At 43.0% G+C, this 11,736-nt stretch overlaps 1 long non-coding RNA gene across 1 annotated transcript; it reads right to left on the reverse strand.

The window, feature by feature from the left end:
• Positions 1-1,107: 1,107 nt before the first annotated feature.
• On the reverse strand, positions 1,108-1,824 carry LOC124683640. Its single transcript, XR_006996762.1, has 3 exons — positions 1,644-1,824; positions 1,374-1,468; positions 1,108-1,258 (listed from the first exon to the last, which is right to left on the reverse strand). It is a non-coding gene; the product is annotated as an uncharacterized LOC124683640 (long non-coding RNA).
• Between the last annotated feature and the right edge of the window lie 9,912 nt (positions 1,825-11,736).

The following is an 11,736-nucleotide window of genomic DNA, read 5'->3' on the forward strand; positions in this document are numbered from 1 at the left end:
CATGTATGTGGATCGCTTGTTACACACTCCTCACATGGTTAGGCATAATATGCTTTTTAGAGATGATGTCCCTCTTCTCTCTCTCAACTAGAGAGGTAGGTAAACCTGTGCTTAGATACACCTCGATTAGGGATGTTGGGATACACATTTAAAGTGGCTCTTGAAGTAAACTTGCTAAACCGTACGATTGGAAATAAAATTATTTTATCATAAATTATAATGCGCTCTTTTTTCCTTCATCTAGCTCCTCCATATTATTCATGCTGGGCAAATGCAATCTAATACTGCACATTGACCACGTAAATCACAAACCACAAGTCAGGAAAAAAAATCACCGCGGCTCAAATTTCTTATTTAGATATGGAGTTATCATTTGTACAATATCAACGGAATTTCATTGGAGTTATTTGTCATCTCCACTAATGCATCTATCTGCACTGCAGTTAAGTGTTCTGAATCTAACTGAACATATACTCTGAATATCTTGTGTTTGTTCTAATTTTGATTATAAGATGTTAACTGCTGTGAAAATATGTCATTGTTATGGCAGTCATTTTAAGTGGATACACATGAAGTTTAACTGGTGCAGTTCAGAGCTGTATATGAAACAGGGTATTTTGAGATATGATGTATTAGCTGACCCAAATATATCCCAGGATCCAAAGTTGATGACTCAAGCAAGGCAAAGATAAGGGTCTAGGTTCTATTTTCAAACACGCTGATGACAGGCTTAAGCAGCTGGTTGGTAATGGTAATGTCGTTACTGCGCTGCGAGGATTGCTCCCGGCAGCAACAGCGTCTAAAATTCAGTACTAGCATGTATGTCTTTGTTGAAGTCAATATCGGGTTCACAATCCAAGACCAGAGCAGGAACCTTGAAAGCAACAACTCGCAAACATACATAATGCAAGCGTGGAACCTCTCACCAACACACTCCTCTCTTATCTTTAGAAATCACTATTACTGGAAAGATAAGTTTATGGGTACATCCTGGGCAGACTAAGCCGGTTTTTAGCAACAACTGTTTTGTAAACTCAGGTCCAAATAATGTGCATTTTTTATGGCCAAACAATAATCGGTATAAGTGTGTAAAATCTTACTCTTCCACCAGTAGATAATCATCAATGTCTGCCCAGATTGCTTCTTCCCGCATACCGGTGCCGACACCAAAGAGCTCCTCAACAACTTGCCGCTGGGATATCTGTCTTAGCCACCTTGATTTTTACCACCTTCCCCTCCAGGAGGAACACTTCATCGGCTGCAAAGAAACCTATACTGTTAGTCGTAGGACGCCCAAACCCTCCACAAATGCACTACATCAGCTTCCGGTATAAACAAATCGACTAACGTCCCTTCATGTACACAACCCTAACCTGCATGAGTTTTATCTTGATGGCAGCAAATCAGCATGGATTTTCACTTGCTCTGATTCTGTTGCTTTATTTTATTACTGGATTGAGCTGCGAGCCTGCAAAAGTATTGTCCCATTTCAGTGTTTGAAAGTCTATGAGCTGTTCTGAAACTTAGCAGCAAAGATGAAGCAACGGGGTGTTTAGCTTTATTAGCAAAGTAATCTTCTGCTACATATGAATGGGCCATATGGAACGGCAGCTCGGAAAGTGAAATGGAGAGAAGATTTGGACCTTGTATTCTTGGTGGCCGGTGCACTTGAGCCCTCCAGTGTGCGATGACCGCGGCCGCCATTCAAGTGTAGAGAAGCCATGTGCCTCCGCGTCCAGCGCATAGCACTGGATCGACCATGAGCATGAAGAGATCGAGCACCTCCTAGTCCTGGGTCACTGGCCGGAGGTGGTCGTTGATGTGAAGCCGTCGGTCACACGGGAGGCAAGATGGGGGAGAGCTGGAGCCGAGAGGAGGGATGGGGATGTCGCAGGGATGAGGTACGGGGGTGGGGGAGCAGTACTACGACGTCGATTGGTCTCCGCTCACGGATCGGGTGTCCGGTTGCCGGCGTTGGGGAAGATCCAGGGAGTCAAGGGAGAAGCAGAGTGGTGAGTGCAATTTTTTTACTTCAGTGCTATTTCCTTCAGTGTGTGCAGGTGCAAGGACACTGAGCATGAGAGTGAGACGGTGAGAGGCTGAGAGCAGCATATGAAACTTTCGGCCTTCGGGTGAGCAGTGGACTGTGGGCCGTGGCCCGTGGGTCGATATTTTCTCTGTCATATATAATCATCAGAAAAAAACCATTGTTTGCGAAAAATAATTGTCCTTATTAAATATATATGTCAAATTTTGTGTTATCAAAAATTCGTAATCATGCATTACAGTACGTGCGTGGCCACCTGGTGTCCGGTCGGCTGGAGAAATCAGAAGGAGCAGGGATTCGTCGAGGTCTGAGTTATCTCCATATGTCAATCCAACATAAGATGATCAAATACATGAACTTTGATTATACATTAACATGGTGGACGATGTCCCTTCACTAGAGTATGACATCTTCGAGAAAGAACCATCATAAACGAATAAATAGAATATAAAATGTTACTTAGTTATTATTTTTTAAGTATTTTTTTGTAAATAAAGGTAATACAAATATTTATATGATCATGAATTTTATGTGAAAAAATGTGATAGTTTGTTACACACCTCCTCACATGATTAGGCATGAAACATATTTAAAGTGGCGTTTCGAAAAAACTCGCTTACAAAAATAAGTTTCAAAACAAAATTATTTTATTAAAAGTTATGATACGTGCGTGGCACGTGCACCTTTACTAGTGTTTAGAAAGAGCCCACATCAAATCCGTGCGCCAGTGGATAGTTCCAGAGCGTTTACGACAACACGTATGTACTCCGGTCTTCAGATCCACGCCTCTATGTAAACGCTTATACATATGCAATGCCCGACGGTGGCTCGATCAACATAATATAATCTTCCGTCGACTCACGAATCGATCTTGTTTTTGCAATGGAGATTTGCAGAGTCTAGCGGTGGCAGCAACGGTGACCAGGTCGATAGGGCCAGCCTCCATCAACGCGCTTATGGTTTGATCTAATCTGACCTGGAGTGAATCCACAACTCAGAGTTTATGGCCTTCTTGCTCAAGCCACTGCTCCGTGCGATCGAGGACCTCGCGAGCTCAACGTCGAATCGGGCAACCCATACATGGCAGCGCCAGCGAGGAACCTGGGAACGAGTGGGTGTGCGCGGAGTCTTCGCCGCGCGAGTCTTACTGCCGGCCAACGCCATGCCATCGTACACCCTTGCTGCCGCCTCCCTCGCGTGTCCCGATGTTCCCCACCGCGCCATCCCCACTTTCCCCTTCGACCCGAGTCGTCCGCCGCTGAATCGAGCTATGTCAAGCTCTGCCTCCCCGCAGACCTGTCGGCTGATTCGGCGGGAGAAGCTATGCGAAGCTCCGCCTCCCCGCAGACCTATCGGCTGATTCACCTGTGCGGGAGAAGCTCTGTGTGCCCCCACCGGTGCTCCCTAATGTCCTTCGTTGCCCCTGAACACGCCCTAGCCCCATGCCCATCGGAGCACAGCAGCGACCCGCGCGCAACCACGACGAGGTCATGCGGCCCCGCTGTCGTCCACCACCGCGAACTGACGTGTTATTGACCACGCCGGCGTTGTGGGCTTCCGACAGCGGCCACCGGCAACGAAGCCATGGCCCGTCGGCACTAGCTGCAGCCGCCGGTATCCATGGTCGGACTCGGAGACACTAACGCTGCCAGAGACCCGCGCGCAACCACAACGAGGTCATGCGGTCCCGCCGTCGGCCACCACCACGAACGTGTTATTGACCACGCCGGCACTGTGGGCTTCCAATGACGGCCGCCGGCAACGAAGCCACGGCCCGTCGGCGCTAGCTGCAGCCGCCGGTATCCATGGTCGGACTCGGAGACACTGACACTGCCAGAGACCGTACGTGGATCCTCCTGACTAGAATCCTCTATGATCTAAGACGTGATGATAACTGTGCAAAAAGCCAAAAGATATTTCTAGTTTTAATGAAATCCTGGAGGTATCTTTGATCTCAATGTATTTTTTTCTCTTTCGAAAAGGTTGTCTCAAATTGTATCAAGTGTTTTGGTCTCTGCCGAGTGCCAAATATCGGATACTCGGCGAAAAAGACTTTTGCCGTGTTTGAAATTTAGGTACATGCCACAACATACTTTGCCAAGTACAGACACTCAGGCATAAAAATATGACAAGGCAAACTACGACAAATATACAAGCAAAAATATACTCAACGACAATGTGAGCTCAGTGTGTCGTGTTTGGCTTCGCTGAGTGTATACTTGACGTATTCTTCGCCGAGTGTTTTGGCTCCTCACCGAGTGTTTTCAGCACTCAGCGAAGATCATTCCCCCTTAGAGCTAAGACTATATAAGGTCACTAGTAGAAAACAGGCTTTCCATCCCAACTCATTAGTCCCCAAATACTTTGACCCGGGACTAATGGGTCTTTAGTCCCGGTTCTGCTGGTGAACCGAGACTAATGCTCGGGGCAACCGGGACTAAAGGGCTACGGTGGGCTACGGCCAGGGCAAGAACCTTTAATCCCGGTTGGAGATACCAACCGGGACTAAAGGGTACCCTTTAGTCCCGGTTCTTGTCCCCAACCGGGATTAAAGGTTTTTTTTCTGATTTTTGGCTGCACACGCACCTCCACCCCCCCCCGGATCGCCTTTTTTAGCACTGTAAAATAGAAAATAAAATGATAGAAAATTAAAAAAAATGTTTTCAGATTCTTGTATGTTATGCAACCTAGTATTAGGAAAAATTATCAAATTTGAATTTTCACTTTTTTTGCAAAAAAGTTTTGAAAAATGGTAAAACCGCAATAACTTTTGCATACGACGTCGAAAAAAAACGTATAATATATCAAAATCATCGTGGGAAAAAGTTACATCCGAATTCACCTGGGTTTACCCGGTTAGCCAATTTTAAGATTCTCAAAATTTCAAATGGAAATACAAAAGCAGGAAGATTTTAGTTTTTGCTATAAATTACGGATTTTATATATTTTTCTATAAATTACGGATTTTATATAAAATTAATAATTGCATCCTGCATAAAGATTACTATTATTTTTACCCAATTTTTAGATTTTCAAATTTTTAGGTTTTAGGTTTGGCAAAAAAAAAATTTAATTAATTAATAAAATAAAAAATAATACAAATTAAAAAGTTAATGTTTATTTATTTATTCAAGATTATTATTACATCATTACTTTTGTTTATTAAAAGAATTATTTGAAATTCAAACAATAAAGAAATGTGACATCGATCAACATGTTAATAGGATTGATATGATACTACTATCACATACATGCGCGCGAAGCACTTGCATGCGGAACGGGATGGAACTCAGAAGTTAAGCGTGCTAGTGCTAGAGTAGTGGGAGGATGGGTGACCGAGCGGGAAGTTTGACCACGAGTATGTAATTTGACTAGAGATAAGTGTAGTTAGAGATAGAGACTAAACTATGCAAATAACTGAAATAGTAGAAATTCTGAAAAAAAAAAAGGGAGTGAAAAATAATTAGAAACCCAAATGAATTAAAAAAATTAACTCGAAATAGCCTTTAGTCCCGGTTCGTGTTACAAACCGGGACTAAAGGTCCTTCGCCCCGGCGCATGCCAGCCGCCCACGTGGCGGGGCCTTTAGTCCCGGTTCGTAAGCAACCGGGACTACAGGGGGGGCCTTTAGTCGCGCATAATTAGTCCCGGTTGCGCAACCGGGATTAATGGCCCTTGCATACCGGGACTAAAGCCCCTTTTTCCACTAGTGGGTTACATCGAGCGAGAGTGTGTATGTTAGATGGCCTCGCACAGATAGTGTTAACAGTATAGATATAAGGATTTGTTGCGTTGTTGCAGAGGCTGGGTGTAATTGGTATCTTCTTGATATTAATATATACTCCTTATCGAAAAGATATAAAGATTTTCTTCGGTAGGCCAGATAGGTTGAATGAATATGGCATGGTTTTTCTTAGTATTTCAGGTTGGTCGAGGTTATTCGCAAAAAAAAGAGGATTGGTCGAGGAGGCAATGGTCACCTAAACGCGGGATGTGTTGAATCTGCTGGGTTTCAATGCAAAAAAAAATTTATCCCGCTGCAACACGCGGGCAACTTTCCTAGTAAACTCTAATAAAAATACTACTTCCTTCAATTTAAAATAATTTTCCAAAAATGAATGTATCTAGACAAATTAATTTATTTTTGGAAAATTGTTTTAAACCGGAGGAAGTATATCGCGCTCCACTGATGACATATTAATATTATATAGTGAACATTTATTTACTACTTTGTCCCCAACTTTCAGCGAGGTTGTCAAGCTCACTGGTTTTGCTGAAAACAAAGGATTAAACGAACCGTGTGGAAAAAGAATTGTTTGCAGAGAATAGAACAGAAAAATGATGTAGAAGATTGCAATTAAAAGAAGAAGGACCGGGGTCCACAGTTCAGTAGAGGCGCCTCCCCAATAAATAAATATGCTGGGTAAACAAATTACAGATGGACAATTGACAAACAAAGATTCTACGCTAATGGTTGGTGCAGAATACATGCTATGAAAGTATGCGGGCATTACAACAATATACATAGACCGTAATCCAACTGCATCTATGACTAATAATCCACCTTCAGGATTGCATCCGCGACACCCTCCAGTATTAAGTTGCAAGCAACGGACTATCGCTATAAGCAATGTGTGTAAAGTAAACGATGAAACTACCCTTGAATAGAACACCGTTGTTTTCTCCCTAGTAGCAACAGCACATCTACAACCGTAGAGAAACAAGGTCATTTCCCATGGTTAAATAGAGGCATGAACCCACTATCGAGCATAAATAGTCCCTCTTGGAGTCGCTAGCATCTACTTGGCCAGAGCATCTACTAGAAACGGAGAGCATGCAAGATCATAATAACATAATACATAATCTCAACCAAAGTAATCTCTCTATAAATCGGATCCACATCAAACCAACATGTAGAAATTATAAATAGATGATCTTGATCATGTTAGGCAGCTCACAAGATCTATAAATGAAGCACAACAAGAAGATGACTGCCATCTAGCTACTGCTATCGACCCATGGTCCCGTGGAGGACTACTCACGCATCACCTCGGATGAAGACATGGCGATGTAGAGGCCTCCGGCGGTGATTTCCCTCTTCGGCAGGGTGCCGGGATGGACTGCAGAACCCTCCCGAACTAGGGTTTCGGTTGACGGCGGTATCAGAACTTTTCGTGGATGGAGGCTCTTGTCTCTGGGGTTTTCCCGATACGAGGAATAAATAGGCGGAAGGGCGGAGCAAACGAGGCGACGAGGCGCCAGTACAAGGGCCAGACGCGGCCAAGGGTGGGGCCGCGCCTGCCCTATGTACTGCCACATGGCAGCTCTCCTGCGCGTGTCCTTCTGGCTCCGTCTTCGTCCCGGAAAAATAAGACTCTGGGCTTTTGTTTCGTCCAATTCCGAGAAACTTTCATGTACAACTTTTCTGAAACACAAAAACAGTAGAAAACAGGAACTAGCACTGCGGCACCGCGTTAATAGGTTAGTCCCAGAAAATGATAAAAAGTGTGGAAAAGTGCACATAAAACATATAAGTATTGTAACAAAACAAGCATGAATCATCAAAAATTATAGATACGTTTGGGACGTATCAGTGTGACCAATTAAGAGAGCATAATGGCCATAATCATGCACAACGACAAAATATATTAATCAAAGCATAAAGTGATACACAAGTTGCAAACTAAATGATCATAGAGGCAAGAATTGATTGGAATGTAGTCATAACATGTTGCAAAACATGTGCCAAGTCGACCCAAATAAAAATATTCGCAGGAGAATATATACCACAATATTATGATTTTCTATTGTATGCTAAAAACAATGCATGAAACCTTCAATGGCACACTAAACACTCTCAGTATTGGGGACTAATCATAACTAAAACATAATTAACAAGCTCATCATGAGAATAACATCTAGCAAGATACGCAAAAATAACTATGCCACAGTCTAAAAATGCTTCCGTTTGCATCACATACACATAAAACTTTTTTCATGCTTCCAACGCCAACCAAATGAAACCAAACAACTGTCATATATGAAAAACAAGTAAATGTCCAGAGAGCTATTGATACACAAATAAATATAAAAGTGGAGCGTGTCTCTCTCCAACGCAAAATACATAACAGTGGAGCGTGTCTCACTCCAAAATAAACATGCAAAACAGCGGAGCGTGTCTCACTCCAAAGTAAATATGCAAAGCGATGGAGCGTGTCTCACTCCAAAGTAAAAATGAATGATGGGATCCAACTTTATTGAAAGTAAACACACAGCAAAAAGTAAAGACACTCCAAGGATAACACATATCATATGAAGGAATAAAAATATAGCGTGTTGAAAAATGACCTGGTGCTTTTTGTTGATGAAGAGGGGATGCCTTGGGCATCCCATGCTTTGACGCTTGTACTTCTTGGATATTTCTTCGGGGGTCCATGGGACATCCCCAAGCTTGAGCCCTTGTCCATGCTTCATCTTATTGCATCATTCTTCTCTCCCTACACTTGAAAATCTTCACACAAAACTCAGCACAATTGATTAGCAATATTAGTGCAAATAAAAATATATCAAACCAGCAAGGCTTCAGTAATGACACATATAAAACACTCATTTTAACATATGATACTGTAGCTACTTCTTCCCAAAGCTCCTTTTCACGAAATAACTCAAAAGGACGAAGCATAAGACGCAAATGCAAAACATGGCAAAAATCTGTCAAAACAGACCAGCAGGCAGAGATCGAAATTAAAGAAATAGTTTTGTTGCTCAAATCGAAAAATACTAAACTAACGAAAGTTAGCTAACATACTGGGGCATAAGAACAAACATTTGCAGCTCAAAATAACATTCTGGAGATTTTTAAGAATTTGTTTCGTGACCAGCACAGAATATGTTTCAGACTTGCAAATACCCCAAACACTGCTTTCTTTCTATTAGAGGCTACCCTTGGCACAAAACGAAATAAAAACGATAATGAGAGGTTATTACAGTAGCAATAACTTTAAAGACTCAACAAAGCAAAAGTAACAGAAATAGAATATGGGTTGTCTCCCATAAGCGCTTTTCTTTAACTCCTTTGAGCTAGGCGCAGAAAGGGTGCAAATCAAGTATTATCAAGAGCTAAAGCATCAAGATCAATTACTTCTTACAAACACCTAAAGTGATCTCAGTTTTAGCAACATTAATGGGAGGATTTCCTACTAAAATTTTAATTAAAACATAGGCTTCCGAAGCGGGAGCACCTAGGAAATTACCACCAATAAGAGTATCTAGAACATATCTATTCCAAGTAGAAATACCAACATAGAAATTACTAAGAAGAATCATAGTAGAATATTTCTTAGTACATCTATGATGAGCATCACATATTCTATACCAAGCATCTTTCAAACTTTCATCCCCTTGTTACTTAAAAGTACGAACGTCAACTTCAGGGACATTCATTTTGCAAAGTAAAGTAAACAACACAAATAAAAACTATACTAATTTTTTTGAATTTTCAATATAAAATGCAAACAAGATAAAAATAAAATATGCAATAAAAACAATAACAAAGTAAATAAGTTGAGAGTGAGACTCCCCTCGCAGAAGAGATGCTTTTCTCCCCGGCAATGGCGCCAGAAAAAGTCTTTGCTGAGCGCGGAGTTGATGAAGGAAAATTTATGTGCAACGTTGAGTGAAACCCCAAGAGGAAGGTATGATGAGCATAGCAGGAAGTTTTCCCTCAGTAAGAAATCAAGGTTTATCGACCAGTCCAAGAAAAACGTTCTCTCCGGAGGTGTTGCGAACCAACTCGTGGTAGGGCGCACTGTCGGCGTCAGCAGCAACGTGAAGACCTGCACACAAACAACCAAGTACTTTGTCTCCAACTTTCAGCGAGGTTGTCAAGCTTACTGGTTTTGCTGAAAACAAAGGATTAAACGAACCGTGTGGAAGAAAAATTGTTTGCAGAGAACAGAACAGAAAAATGTTGTCGAAGATTGCAATTAAAAGAAGAAGGACTGGGGTCCACAGTTCACTAGAGGCGCCTCCCCAATAAAATAAATATGTTGACTAAAAAAATTACACATGGGCAATTGACAAACAGAGATTCTATGCTAATGGTTGGTGCAAAATACATGCTATGAAAGTATGCGGGCATTACAACAATATACATAGACCGTAATCCAACTGCATCTATGACTAATAATCCACCTTCAGGATTGCATCCGCGACACCCTCCAGTATTAAGTTGCAAGAAACGGACTATCGCTTTAAGCAATGTGTGTAAAGTAATCTATGAAACTACCCTTGAATAGAACACCGCTGTTTTCTCCCTAGTAGCAACAACACATCTACAACCGTAGAGAACAAGGTCACTTCCCATGGTTAAATAGAGGCATGAACCCCATATCGAGCATAAATACTCCCACTTGGAGTCGTTAGCATATACTTGGCCAGAGCATCTACTAGAAACGGAGAGCATGCAAGATCATAATAACATAATATATAATCTCAACCAAAGCAATCTCTCTATAAATCGGATCCACATCAAACTAACGTGTAGCAATTACAAATAGATGATCTTGATCGTGTTAGGCGGCTCACAAGATCTATACATGAAGCACAACAAGGAGAGGACAGCCATCTAGCTACTGCTATGGACCCATGGTCCCGTGGAGAACTACTCACGCATCACCTCGGATGATAAGACATGGCGATGTAGAGGCCTCCGGCGGTGATTTCCCTCTCCGGCAGGGTGCCGGGATGGACTGCAGAACCCTCCCGAACTAGGGTTTCGGTTGACGGCGGCGTCGGAACTTTTCGTGGATGGAGGCTCTGGTCTCTGGGGTTTTCCCGATACGAGGAATAAATAGGCGGAAGGGCGGAGCAAACGAGGCGACGAGGCGCCAGTACACGGGCTAGGCGCGGCTAAGGGTGGGGCCGCGCCTGCCCTGTGTACTACCATGTGGAAGCTCTCCTGCGCGTGTCCTTCTGGCTCCGTCTTCGTCCCGGAAAAATAAGACTCTGGGCTTTCGTTTCGTCCAATTCCGAGAAACTTTCATGTACAATTTTTCTGAAACACAAAAACAGCAGAAAACAGGAACTGGCACTGCTGCACTGCGGCACTGCGTTAATAGGCTAGTCCCAGAAAATGCTAAAAAGTGTGGAAAAGTGCACATAGAACATATAAGAATTGTAACAAAACAAGCATGGAGCATCAAAAATTATAGATACGTTTGGGACGTATCAAGTCTCCAATATAACACAGGGATTTCCACCTGGCGGTGCAATTCGCATGGACTTGCTGCCGACGCCTAAGCTTCCCACCGACCGCGGCCCTTGTTTGCCTCCTTCATACAATGAAATGACGGCATCCATTTCTTCCCTCAGTTCTTCCTTCATTTCTCCATTCAGTTCTTCCTCCATCTCTTCCCTTATCTCTCCTTTCAGTTCTTCCTTGAGTTCTGCTTTGAGTTTGGCTTTCAGTTCCTTCATCATCTCTGCCCCCCGCCCCGCTGCTTCCTCTCCCCCCGTGCAATTTGCTTGGGCGCAGATGCCAAGCCATAGTGTTGATGCTTGTGGCCTGTACCGCCGCCGACCACACGGCCTCTATGCGGCCTTCTCGTTGGTGAATGGTTCTGAACCATGTTTATCACCCCGACAAGAGGCGTGTCCCACGTGAAAGAGCAAAATATATACCTCGTGTT

Source organism: Lolium rigidum, chromosome 1, assembly GCF_022539505.1.
Source record: "Lolium rigidum isolate FL_2022 chromosome 1, APGP_CSIRO_Lrig_0.1, whole genome shotgun sequence".
Classification (NCBI taxonomy): domain Eukaryota; kingdom Viridiplantae; phylum Streptophyta; class Magnoliopsida; order Poales; family Poaceae; genus Lolium; species Lolium rigidum.